Raw genomic sequence first — 12,785 nt, forward strand, 5'->3', positions numbered from 1 at the left:
GCACAGTATCATTTTGCTATGGCTGTGTGGCAATTAAAAGAGCTTTCTAAAATTATCAATAAATTTTCTGTAGTCCAAGACTTGCCAAACTCATAACTGACTTTCTTTTTCCACTTCTCTACCAGTAAGCATCTTCTGACCAATGGCTTTGAGTCTGAGATTATTTAAATAACAACTTCCCTTACTGATTCATTAACTGCTGAGGATAAAAAAAAACCCAACAGTTTCTGTCTAGGTTTTTTATCAGCCTTCAAGGACAATCTTATCTCTTGTCTCCAACAGACTAATCTTGAGTTAAGGGAGATTGCAAGTAGGTAAAATATGCTGTCTGTGCTAGCATAGGGAAAGAGGGGGATGTTTACTGATATGCAGTGCTGCAACACTTGTTTGTCACTAATACAGTTAGTGCTGCTATGTGATCAACATACATAATTATTTTCTTGTGCTTGATTATTCAGGACAAGTATAATTTAAAAGTTTTACTTGAAGGGTGAGTAATAAGCTTCTATAGTTACAAGAGCTGACTTCTCCACTATTTGAGGGTTGTAAAAAGAAAATGAGATATCAGTACACCTGTGTACTTTACTTATAGTGCTACAGAAATTTTCTGGAGTAGTTAAGGCCCAGCTGCCTTAACTGGAGATACTCACTTTACACTGTGGTTAGCTAACATTGTATGAAACCCTTTTTAATATAAACTCATATTCTAACTGTATACAATTTACTGTTTAATGCTTACAAGCTAAATTATTTCCTGAGATGGATGTGGTCTACTTATAGGCACATGTGCCAGAGGAAAGGCAGGCCCCAGTGCTGCAGGAGTGTCCAACTCAAGTGAATGGACAGACTATTAAAACACTTCAATTTCTGATTTTTGTTCCTCACTGTATTTTTTTTCTCCCCAATATGTCTTACTTACCCTTTCCTGGCAGCTGCCTGTTCAACATCCAGCACATGCACAGTATGGTCCTTGCCAGATGCTGATTGGTGGCCAGGGTTTGTCAGGACTCATCTCCAAGCCATTTGCTCCTAATCAGATAGAATAATCTCATACTGTCTGTGAACTGCTCCCAGACAAAAAAAGAAATAAATTCAGAGCAACCCTCCAGGGCTTTGCACTGTGCTGATGTATCCTTTCTGAAGCCTTAGGCTGCATCTCTATTACTGTGACATAAAGCTGGGATCCATTGTGTGCCGCAGATTGCCAGGCACCTCAAGGTGAAAGGACAAAGGAAGGAAGATGCTGAAATGCAGCTGGAGCATGTGTTGCTTGATGTGGCTTTCTGCCAGCTGCAGCTGTGACCCCTCCTGCCAGACAGTGGGTCAGTACAATTCTGTACAAATACAAAAGAAAGAACTTTGTTGCTTTCTTGAAACGGCTGTTGTGTAAGAAAAAGCACGATAAGAGATCCTCGTGCCAGTAACAGCATATTTGATTCAGGGAAATTATATTTCACAATCTAACACCTATCCCAATGGAGAGATCTGTCAGCACCTCCACCAGAAATTCATACTAGAAATGACACTCAGGTTCTACTAAGTGAAAAGCAGATGCAGCCTTCCTGGGAGCAGGTTTGGACAGACAGGCAGGAATCAAGAGCATGGCTCAGCAGCAGTGGGAGCCCAAAAACCAGATGCAGTGGTTTAACAAGGAACACTAAACTCTCCTTGCTGTCCAGCTTGTGTTTTCCTGGTGTGCAGGAGCCATGTTTGAGTTTCCCTGGGCTGCACTGCCCTTCCCAACAACCCCAGTTACTCTGCAGGCTGGGTGGCATGGCAGGCATTCTACACCTTCACCTCAGTGCACACCCTGGGCTGTGGTGTCTTATCACAGAATCACAGAATATTCTAATTTGGAAGGGAACCCAAAAGGATCATCAAAGTCCAGCTCCTGGCCCTGCATAGGACACCTCTGAGAATCACACCATGTGCCATGTGGGTGCTTTGTGTACATGATCATCAGTTTTCTACATTTCCATAACTTCAGATGTTTATTTTGAAAAATGTAAAATTATTTCAGGTGTACTGGAAAAGAGGGTCTCAAAAATTAATTTTTTTTTCCTGGCAGCTGTTCATGAGCTCTTACCTCCCTCCCACACACACTCAGTTCAGGTGTGTCTGCTCTCCAGCACGTTAACTACAGCTGCTTCAAAACCACCTGGACGTGGAATAATCCCACATCAGAAAACAGCAGCTCTTCTACTTTTGTTTAATTGGTGTATTTATTCCTTCATCCATCTGGGAGAGCTTGGTAATCTGTCTGCCCAAATCTGATTCCTATTTAGCAGAGCACAGTCAGCCACAAGCACAGTTACACGAAATAGTGTATGCCTTTTGAAGGGAAGCCAACTGGCAAAAATACAAACCAATTATTTTGAACTTCTGCTCAATATCTAACACAGAATGAAAGGGTTGGGTAGTTTTTCACACTCTAGTTTTCTGTTTAGTCCTCACTTTTGAAAGAAGCTCATGGAACAGTTCTAAAGAACTAAAAGGGAGAAATTTCAGGAAAAGACTCCTCTTACTGTCAAACAGTTTTTGTTAAGCACATCACTGAGTGAAGAAACAGGCTTTTCTTCTTAAGCAGGGGTGAAGTATGTGACTAGGTTGTGACCAAATCCTGCTTTACTAAACTGTGAAAATTAAACAATCCAATGATCTCGCCTTTCCTACAAATACTTGATTGTATGTAATTAGATCAGAAAACCCCCAGTATAATCATGTTCATCTGCCTTATGTAATCAAACTAGGATGATGCCAATTCAGTTTAGAATTTTTCTTTTAATTCAGTGCTCATTTGTCATTCAAATGTGCTGTTCAGTCCAGCACAAAAAACCATTTCTGTTCAAGGGAGTGGCACAGAAGGGTGTGTGGGGTGTGCACAGGCTAATAGGACTCATGTGAAACACTGAGGTTTCTTTCACTCTGAAACTGAAATGTATTCAGGGACAATCTAGATCCAGAGAAGCTGAGAGCAAACACAGCATGCAATCTAAATCCAGTCTGTTTGGAATGCTATGCCTGGAGAGAACTACAGCTGATGATCAGGTCAGGCCTGAAGTACTATTCAGGTCAGGCTGCAGGTTAGAGGAAGAAAAGACAAAAAATTAAATGTCTGGCTGTTAGTTGAACTGTTTGTTTCTAACAACAAAACCCAGAAGGGATTTTATTACACAACCAGCTTCTAACTGAGACCCATTCTATGTACCTGATCATTTATCTCCCAGAATTGTCCCAGTCTTGCTGACCCAGCTGCCCACATCTCCTCTGCATGCTCCATTCTTGCTTTCTAGCTGCCTGTTATACAAGTAATATATGCTTTGCTTTGGGTTACAGCATCTATAACAACCTTCCTTGCAGACCTACTTCTGGTCCACTCCACAATTTAATGTTTGGTTGATGCAGTCTTACTGACTGGTGTATGATTTTACTTGACACAGGACGAACCATCCATTCCTGACAAAACCTCAGCCCTTTTCCTTTCCTAATACAATTGATTTACTGATGAATTACAGTCACCTTTCTGCTGGCTCTCTATGTTTGAGAGCACAACTTCTTCAGTAGCATTTTTAGCATACACTTGTAGCACATGCAGGTAAAGAACAGTGCAAGTAGCTAGACAAGTAGTTTGGAACACTTACTAGAGGCATTAGTATCATAGCCTGGCCTGAAACCCTCAATGCTAATTTGAGTAGTTTCCCTCCACTAGTTCATTGCCATCACAAACAGGGCTAAGTTATCAACCTTGGATGTATATTCTGAAGCCTGCTTTGAAAGTAGATTTGCTGTGGAGAGTTTCCTTGAGATTAAATATCCCCCTCATTCTTGCTAAGTCATCTTTCTGAGAAACCGCGTTGTTTACCCAGTCTTTTTTTTTTTTTTTTTTTGCCCATATGCCCTCTCTTGGTTCGGGTGGATCCTGATCACAAGTCACCTCAGCACCCAGGAGCTGGCATGCAATAACTTGTTGGCAAGTGAGAGAAGTGGTTTACAGTTGCCTGCCTGTGAGTTAGTACCTGTTTAAACACAAATATGAAACAACAGCATGAAAGCAAGGAGCACATCATGACACCGAAACAGAAACAGAAACAGTTGTCTCTCTAGAGCAAGAGAATAAATAGTAACCTCAGCACAGCACTCAGAACTGGTGTAGAACTGGGCATTCCTGGGAGGAGTTTTGTGACCCACAGAGATGCAGCACAGTTCCACTGCAACAGCAATAATGGTTTACCTGCTTGTTCTGAGCTGGATTCCAAGGCCCTGGAACATGACAGTCACAGAAATCAAGGGAAAATGTCATGTTTTCCCCCTGGGTCAAAGAAAAAGCTCTAACACATGTTTTACATTCTCACATCTGCAGTAAGAAACACTAAGGAAGGGGAACTTTGGCATCTTGCAGTTCAGGTGCCAGACACTGTTTGGGATGACCAGCACTCTCTTGAGCTTTTTTATCATGTTCACCTCTGATTTTCTGTTTTACTTCCAACAGAGTTTTCTTCCCAGTACTTGTGTATTCCTGTATCCTTCTCTCCTCCATGTCATTTCTGCTTCTCAGATTTTGTTAATATTTCCACAGTATATTTTATATATATAATATAAATTCTAGAGATATAAAAAGTAGTTTCATACAAAGAGCTCACAAACTATTCTGCAATAGTTTGTTGCTCTTATTGTGTCCTGATTTTTGGTAGTTATATGTGAAAATGTTTGTAGAATTGGATCAATAAAGAAGCATATAGCAAGAGGGTTTGCTCCTTCTTAAAAGTATATCCATATATTTCACACTCTATTTTTCTTCTTTCATTGTAGAATTTTAATTTTTCATAACTTCCACTGAAAGCCAGCTGGTGGCACTTTCCAGTCTGTGGCATACATTAGCCTGAGAAGGACTGTGATGGGGCCATCTGCACTAAAGACATTTGAATAAGTAGCAGATAGTTCTTGGCCAAATCCATGACTTGGGTTTTTTACCAGAATTTTTTTAAAATAAATATGAAATAGCAAAGTTAAGGGAAAGCCCCCATCCCAGCTGCCTTTCCAATTGAAATCTAAGTATCAGGGGGCAGTACAGATCAGGATAAACATCTGGAGTCTTTATCAGGAAGGCAATATTTGAAGAAAGGAAGTATTGAGCCAAATGGTACATGAATTTTTGAAGGTTGTGTGTGCCACTAAACTCTTTTTCCTGCTACCTGCCCTGATTCCATTAGCGGGTCTGACAGCCACCACCGCAGTTCGGAGCCTTGGGACTCAGAGCCCCCGCCCCGCCGGCCTCGGCAGGAGCTTTGTTAGGGGAGTTTCCCTGGTGGCTGCGCCCCCTGCTGCAGAAAAGTTTTTTTTCATCTACAGCACCCAAAAAAGGCTCTTGGAATTAATGCATAGAAGTCGCACAAACCCATTGATGCCACTGGAAAAGCAGGACACAAACTAAGCTCTGACTGCACGTGATGAAGCCATGCAAAATACTATTCTGTGCTTTGTTTGGTTCCATTGAAGCATTAATACCTTGGTTATCTCTTGTCTCCACAAAAAGCAAGTGCATGGACTTTTTGGTATGCCTTCATTCGGCTGGTTTTGCAATATCCACCCTAACATCTTGGTTTAAATCACCTTTGTACTTTAAAAATTTCTTCTGCATTTGTTTGTGTCCTGGGAGAGATATGCAGGCACTGGGCTTTGACTTCTGACCTACCTTATTTATCTTAACCACATGTTGCTCACCTATGAGCCAAGGCCAAAGGGTAGGACACCTAGAGAGAAACATACCATGTAGTGCTACTCACAAGGGAAAATCTCAAATCCACTGTTGTGGGACTTAAAGGTATTACTGCCTCATGCCTTTGCTGCCAGAGGACAGGCTACAGTTTGCTCACATAAGCAAAACAAACCTCACACAAACACACCCTGAAATGCACTGCAGTGAGACATCTGAGAGCACAGATCTGGTTTTCATGCCAAAATACAGTTTCAAAAAGACTCTCAATTTTTCAAAATAGTTTTTCTCAATTTTCAAAATATTTCAAAAACACTTTCCCCCATATCTTTTGAAGAGAGTCTGTTGGAATACAGACTATCCTTTTTGGCAGGTAATTGCCAATCCTGATCTTTAACTCATTCAATTCAGAGGATATCACAATAGCTAATTTCCTCTTTCTTATTGGATGGTGTATATGTAGAGCTGCAGGGAATCTTTGACTTGGGCCTGCCTTACCATCTCTCTGATCCTTAATCAGCCACATAATCTGCTCTGCTCAAGAAATAGAGCAGTTGTGGGGCTTACTCAGCTGTACAGCCACAGTAAAATGGTTGTGTTTAATGGCAAGATGATGAAGACAGCCTGTATCCCTTTGTAAAGGTGTTGGTGGCATGCTATTTCAGAGACATCCATTCCCAACCATTTTTCCATCCTCTTGCTGCCCCTTTTATTTGTGCACCCATGGTATACAGTGGATAAAGTGACCTAGCACACCTAAGAAATAATGCAATTTTTTTTTTCTGTAGATAAGTTCCCTGAGGCAGTCCCAGGCAGCTACACAGCAGCTGGCCCAGCACATCACTGGAATGGCAGCAGGCAGGTAGGCAGGGAAAAGGTGGGATCTGCTTCAGCTATTTTATCAGCATTACTAGGAGGAGGAAGATTACATTATGCTTGGCTGATTTCAGGGCACACCACTGCCAGAGGTGCTCCATTCTCCTCCTTGTCTCCTCACTTAAGGCTGCAAACTGATGGGGAGAACTGATGGAAGAAGTGTGGTGTTGGATTGCCTCAGCCTCCTTGTAGTGTCTGGTGATGCAGCTGGGCTCATCAAATTCCTCACCAAAAGAATGCCCCAAGCTCATCTAATGCCCGGTTGAAACAATGGCCTTGCCAGGAGCTGTGCATTCCTAGCCAAGTATTTCTTTGAACTGGCTTTGGCTCCTTTGACCACAGATTTATCTGATTCAACAGCAGGATATCTACTTGTATTTGCTGCTAGTATGTCAGCTTGCTTTATCAAGAACACATAAGACATCATAAAGAAAGCAGCAGGGACACACAGCTGGAAACAGAGAAATGGAGATGGAAATGGGAAATAACTCCTTCTGAAGGCAGGGAGCCTCAGTGGTCTTTTCCTTATCATCTAACCATACCTTGAATGTTATCTCCTGTATCAGTCACCTGGGTTGATAAACCAGTTAGAACTGTGACCATATTCCCAGAAGTTTCCCTCAGGTGTTACTCAGGGAGAAGCAAAGAGTGCATGTTGTATCACTGGTAATTACTTTAGCTCCCCAAAGCCAGCTTTTCCTGTGCTGCAAAGGAGCCGAAACGTTTGCAAGATGAGTTGTGTTGATACTACCAAAGAAGGCACTTCTGATGGTAATTTGCAGGCCGTTGTGTTTTAGAACTCATTTTCTCAGTACTTCAAACTGAAATTGTTCTTTCTGTGAAAGCTGATGTAAAAATACAAGACATCACCCCCTTCTGCTGTTGTTGGGACTTTGTGACAAAAGTTACTGCCTTAGCAACGCAATTTATGTTGGAGGGATTTTTGGAAATGATACAACTTTAACATTTTTAATGTAACTTCAGTCTGTTCGCCTTTGCCCAGGGGGAGGGGAGTTGAAGTTTCACTTCAAAAGATGCCGTTCACCGGGTGGGTCTGATGAACTCAACATCTACAGACTGGGAGTGGCCACAAGATGCACAGGAGAGAAGCGAACATTAACCAACATGACCCGCCCCGGTGCGGGAGATAGGAGACACCAGGTCAGGGAAAAGATCGCTAAGAGAAACGAAGAATGAGGACCAAATTAGCATCGAAGACAAAGGGATAAATAAGTAACAGGAAACAGAATACTAAGACTTGTGTAATTTAAGACCAATGAACGTGAATTTCTTTGGGATTAGTCTGTATAAATATGTGAAATGTGTGGTGAAAAACCATTTGTGATGGAATGATTTTCACTGCACGACCCAAGTATGTGGGATGAAATAATTTCTATTGCACATCCTGGCCGAAATGACATCCTGGCCAGAATAAAGTACTACCTTGATTCTCTAACAGTGCAGAGATGTTGGAGAGTTTCTGTTTTTCCCCGCAGTCTCAGTGACAGGATCACTACCCATATCTCAGTTCTCACTCTGGCATGTTGAACTGATACCCCAAGGATTGTATCCAAGGGAGACCACGGCATGGGCACACATTCCTCTTTGCTGACACAGACAGGAAAAGGACAATCGGCTCTGGAAAAACAGAAGCCTGAAGTAGCTGGGGAGCAGTACTGGTACACACCACCGGCAACCTTCGTACACAGACTGAGTCCTTCCGCTTCATGCAGCCATAAAATTATTTTATTCAACACTAAAACGATGACTGGGCTAAAACTAAGAAAACTTAAGTATTGTTTTATCTATGTTTTATATATGCATATCAGCTGTCCATTTTTACTAGATTGTGGTTCCAGTTTCCAATGCAAACAATCCCTCTTTACATCCCAATGTCTCTGGCTTCTACTACAATGCAATCCTGCCAAACCCCTTTTGCAGCAAAGTAAGTTTTTCTTAATCTCAGTCATTTCTACCACCCCAAATTTAAATCTCATTAGACAATAAGGACATCACGTCATAAAATAATTTCCTCAGACATCTTTGCATACCCTGATTTGCATTAATTTTTAAAAGGAAGCTCTGAAGATGAGCGGACTTGCTTATTGTATTTTACACTCAATGAAAATGCTGAGAATACTTAACTTGAAGGCATTTAAATCCTGGCTTGCTTAGAGACAAGTAAACTGATCAGAAAATTAACCAGCCTTTATAAGTAATATCCCAGTGATTTGTGATTTGTGTAACATTCAGTGAATTACTATAAGCTATCCAAGAAACACAAACAGATGATGTAGCACAGACTGGTTCAGCTAAATAAAGCACACTGAAAAACAGGATCAACATCCAATTTACATTGCAAAGATACGGGGGACAAGGGGAATAGAGAACTGCCAGTCCATAGGAGGCTGCAGAGCCTGGAAGCAAACTACTGAGGCTCGGAGCAGAGCCTGTCTCCCAGACTTCAAGGCCACTTAAAGGCTCATAAATATGTTGAGTGCTTAAGAACCTCTTTGAGGGCTCCCGTCTGAGAAGCTGGTAGCTGTACATGCAAAAGAGTATTTTCTCACCATTCCGTTTGTGTGTGACACTTCCTCCTTCAAAACCTGTCTTGTGAGGCCGGACGTTCCATCCGGACTGTGGAACGAGGCGCCTCCCGCCCCGCTTCCCTCAATCCTGTTTCCAGCCGTGTGGGGTCACTCTTCCCCCTTCTCCCTGCACGGAAACTCGCCTGCCCGCACAGGAAGGCTCTCAGAATAGCCAGTCGTGGCCATTCTGCCTAGCAGAGGGCCATATAATCCTCCCAGTTCAGACAGAACAAGGGGCAGAAGCAAAAGCCCAAGCTGGGTCCAGGGGAGACACGTGCCCTTAAGCAGGAACACAATGTTCCACTGATGCTGCCATCTCATATAATGTGTGCTAGGAGTGTGTCTTCAACTACATCTGCTAATTTCTCTTAAGTTTCTGAATTTACATTCCTGTCTTCAGCATCCAAAATGAGGTTTGAATGACATCCAAGTACTGGATGGTATGGTTCTGTAAACTTGCATCTGTTTCTGTAAAACTAACTTGGTGCAGGTGCTCAGCAACCCCAGCTCAGTGCCAACCTCCCACGTGTCCATTCACGCTGCTGTCAGCTGGAACTCTTTGAGACTGTAGGTTCAGGGGTATAGAATGAAGGTTTACATGTCTATCCCAATAGAGAAAAAGTTATTAATGAACTGGAAAATGCTTTGTAGAAAAGTTTTGTTTAGACTTTGAGAAAAAAAATCTACTGCATCTCTGGGGAATGATACTAGCTGAAAAACATTGGTACGTTGTTAATCCTGATCAGAAGGACCACCTTAACAGTCAGAAAAGCAAGATTGTGTTTTCAGAAATGTATCATAATTTCCTGGAGGGCGTATGATCACCACTGTCAGTTTCTGCTCTCAACTGGATTAACAAATAGGAAATGAATTTCTGACTAACCACCACAAGAGATGCACTTAACAAGTAAACCACTTTGGATGCCAGACCTTAATATTGCTTTGGACTCTCTGGAGAGAAGCATGTATTTCACAACAGTTGATGCTGCATAATAGGAGCTGGAGAGACTTTTTCCATTCAGCTTAAAGACAGAAGCTTGATTAAGAAGATCTTAATCCAAGTTTTAATACACAACTTGGTGTATTGCAAAACAAAACCCATTCAGTCACTCTAGTTAGAAAATAAAGTGCACAGTTTCTTTTCCCCGGAGAGTAAGGAGGATTAAAAACATTGTGAGCAGAGTAAGGAAACAGAACAAGGACTCAGTTTCTTGGTTGAGTAGGATACCAAATTTAGCTGGAGACAAAAAAAAAATGTCAAACTTGACAACTATGCAGCTTCCTTTCTGGAAGTGCTGAGCGAATGCCATTCTCTATCAAGTTCTCTTGAAAGGGAAGAAGTTCACACTGACAACTCTGGCCCTGTTATTGAGCTGACTAATTGTGGAGTTAAGCATCTAAACTTAGACCTTATATTTAAAAACCTGCCTGGATGTGTATTTGCTGTTTACTCAGTTGTTTCTTAATCCATTGTCTCACTTTTTTTTTTTTCCTTTAATCACAACCACTTCTATTCTATGATCTCAATATCTATGATTTTTCCATGTTCTTCAAAACACAGCTCCTTTAAATGAGTTTGCTTCTCAGTCTTTGCTTAGTAAGAAAATAAAACACAACATTTTTTTTGTGCCAAGGTAATTAAAAATTACATTCTTATGCTCTGCTTCAACCAGATCTCCTCCCTGCACTTCCTGGATGAGACACAGCCATCTATGGTTCTAAAAATAATCCTGCTCTTTTCTGCAGACACACTGCTTAGCCTGCATGTGCATCCTGCCTGTGCGCGTTACCCACACAACCGCGCTGGACTTCTTGGAACTCCTTGAATATAACCACATACCTTCAGATGAATGGCTTGTATTCATGTTCCAGTGAAGCCAGAGATCAGAAAACATCTTTGCAATGCCAATCCTCCAAGCAGCCTTTGGATTGTTCCCCCTACTTGCTTCTAAATATGTAATTTACTTTAATTACATTTTGTTTAATCTGCCCTTGTCTGTTCCTGCCTATCCATTATAAAGGCAGCACATTGCGCCCGTTTGATACTGAGCAAGTGCAGCTGGGAAGGCACGTGCAACTCCTGAGCTGACTAATTACCTCTTAATTCAGGTTAACCTGACTGCTCCTGTATTTTAGGCAAATAAGCTTTTCTGGATTGGAAGGCAGACAAGGGCCCCGATGTAAAAAATCAGCAATAGTGGGGGAGATCAATGTATTTATGTGAGCAATGATACAGTTTCTGTCTCAATTCCAGAATTCCATAAACTGTATCATAACTATATAGAAAGGACAGACTGGAGCAGTAAAGGGAGTTTACTTATGCACCTACTAAAGGGAAATTACAAAGATTAAAACTGGAAAATATTAGAAACTGCGTGGCAACTATAACAATGAGAAGGGATCAATTTCTTCCTTCTTTAGTCCTTGCACTGTAGATTGTAACTATAACCCCTCGGGCTGGATTCCCTGCTGCTGACTGGACACTGCAGCTACACAAGGCAATGGAGTATGTTCCACTCCCCAGGGCCACAGAATCACAGAGCAGAATCGTTAGGTCCATTAGACCTTTCAGGTCGTTTTACACACAGAAGGAAGACAGGAGAACGATCCACGTCAGCTGGATGTAAGCAGAAACAGCAGCTTCAGTGAGACAAGCCCTACAGGGAGAGGTGATATGTTTTCATTGGACCAGCTGATACAGCTGAAAAAAAGCAGAGCAGCTTTCAGGAACACAAACCCTCCTTCAGCAAGCCCAGCATCATTGGAGCAGGGGAGAAACAACAATACGTCCCTTCTCTCAAGGAAGGTTAATCACTGCTGTGGAACAAGCTTGGCAAAGATCTTATACTCTCTGAATCTACCTTTTTTGTTTTTAAGGCACTGATATTTTAAATTTTACATTATTAAAAACTAATTTATACTAAATTTATCAACTACTACAACACAGTAAGAATACAAGAAATTAACATCTTGCATTCTCTGCAATACCTGCTTGGAGATGAACCCGCACCTCTCCCTGCTGCTTAGCACAGGCCTGTTTGGTGAGATGTCTCTATGTCTTACAGCAGAATTTCTCATCACCCAAGATTATATCAGCTCCTGCTGAGAGTTTTTTCCTTTGTATTCTTAACCCTCTGCAGCTGACATCCCAATCATCTTTGCAACAACTGAGCCGTCAATCAGAAGGCTGACACTGTGATCAGAGGGAGAGCACCTGCAGAAGAAACTGAATTTGTATGAAGCAGAAAAGCCATTCTTAATGCTTCTTTTTGGCTGCTTGATTGTAACAGTAGAAAAACAAAGAACTGCATCTTCAAAATTAGAAGAGTGAAATTCTTTTGCAAAACATATTTCCATTATATATACACAACAGCCTTTAATTTATTAAAATAATTTTCCTTTTTGTTTTCTCATTAAACAGGGAATTTGAGTTTTGAAAGCCTAAAATAAAATTTGAAGAGGGAAAAAACTCACAACACAAACACCTGCAAGTCTTTAATCCAAACTCTGATTCTTTCATAATCTAGGTAAGACATAACTATTTAACTGGATGCAAAACTGACATCTTGTAAGAAAAATCTTAGTATGAAAGGTGATAGGAGGAAGTA

This window comes from Melospiza georgiana, chromosome 4 (genome assembly GCF_028018845.1).
Source record: "Melospiza georgiana isolate bMelGeo1 chromosome 4, bMelGeo1.pri, whole genome shotgun sequence".
Taxonomy (NCBI): Eukaryota; Metazoa; Chordata; class Aves; order Passeriformes; family Passerellidae; genus Melospiza; species Melospiza georgiana.